The following is a 1,270-nucleotide window of genomic DNA, read 5'->3' as shown; positions in this document are numbered from 1 at the left end:
GACGGATACTTCTCTCTTCAGACTTTTCATTAGACAGTATTTGGAAGAAGATATGGTAGTTCTTCTCAGCTTTCAGTTGAAAGGTCACCCGGGACTTCTCCAGCAGGTACGTTTCGATATCAGCCGAGGAGAGTTTTCCACTAGTCCCGAAATGAATGCGGATGAATTTCCCAAAACGAGATGAGTTGTCGTTTCTCACAGTTTTAGCATTGCCGAAAGCCTCGAGTGCAGGGTTTGCCTGGATAATCTGATCCTCCAGGGTTCCCTTGCTGGGGAGTCTCTTTCCGGTCGCTCCACCCACGGCAGCAATGCTTGCAAAATACTGGATTGCTCTCTTGGTGTTGACGGTCTTCCCAACACCGGATTCTCCGGTGATAAGGATGGACTGGTTCTCCCGGTCAGTTAGCATGTATTGATAAGCATTATCTGAGATAGTAAAGATGTGAGGTGGGGCCTCTGATCTCTTCTTACCTCTGTAAGCCGCAACTACTTCCGAGTCGTACACTGGTAACAACTTGTAAGGGTTGACAGTTACGCAGAACAGCCCTGAGTATGTGTAGATCATCCAGGCTGCATAGCGCTCTTTGAGGTTGAACAGATTTTATCAAATTTAGGCGGGTTCTGGGGATGGACGTCTCCATCCTTGACGGTCACTGCCCTCCCGCCCTCAGTCTTTACAGTCACCTTCCCTCCTTCCTTGCTGACAATTTGCCCCTTCACATACTCCACCTTTTCATCCACAACGAAGCATTCGGTCTTGATGTCAAAAGCTCTCATCTGAGCTTCCAGACGCTCTTTGTCCGACTTCCTCAGGAAGGGAGCGGCCTTTCCAAACTCTGCCATCAGAGCATCACCCATAGTGACTGCTTGAGATTTCCAGGTACAGAGAGATTTGATGAGCACACCTCGGCTGAGGAAACTTTAAAGACGCAAATGACTAGTGCTTGGTTTTTATAGAGGGTAACGGAGATCCAAATAAGGATGTGAAACACAAGGACAGGGATTTTATCAAGAGTTAAAAGTGGTGTGGGGTCAGTAACAAAACCTTTAGTTGTTGATATCCTTATATTGACAACAAACACCTCCCTGATTGTTTCCATCCTTTAGAAATATTAGACATACCTCTAGCATTAAGCATGATCCTCACATTTTCTTTGCAATTAATGCAATGTGATGCATCATATCTTATGCATAAACACACTGTTTATGTGATTCATGATTTAGAAAACTGCAGTGGAACCCAAAAACCTGAGACCAATTTTATTTTTAT

General features: G+C 45.0%; 1 pseudogene; it reads right to left on the bottom strand.

Annotated features, from left to right (window-relative positions):
- Positions 1–9: 9 nt before the first annotated feature.
- Positions 10–963, bottom strand: LOC107576568 (myosin-6 pseudogene; annotated as a pseudogene).
- Between the last annotated feature and the right edge of the window lie 307 nt (positions 964–1,270).

This window comes from Sinocyclocheilus grahami, unplaced genomic scaffold (assembly GCF_001515645.1).
Source record: "Sinocyclocheilus grahami isolate Dianchi unplaced genomic scaffold, SAMN03320097.WGS_v1.1 scaffold3939.1, whole genome shotgun sequence".
Lineage (NCBI taxonomy): Eukaryota > Metazoa > Chordata > Actinopteri > Cypriniformes > Cyprinidae > Sinocyclocheilus > Sinocyclocheilus grahami.
The sequence above is the reverse complement of the archived record's forward strand: the minus strand, read 5'-3'. Positions and strand labels throughout refer to the sequence as shown.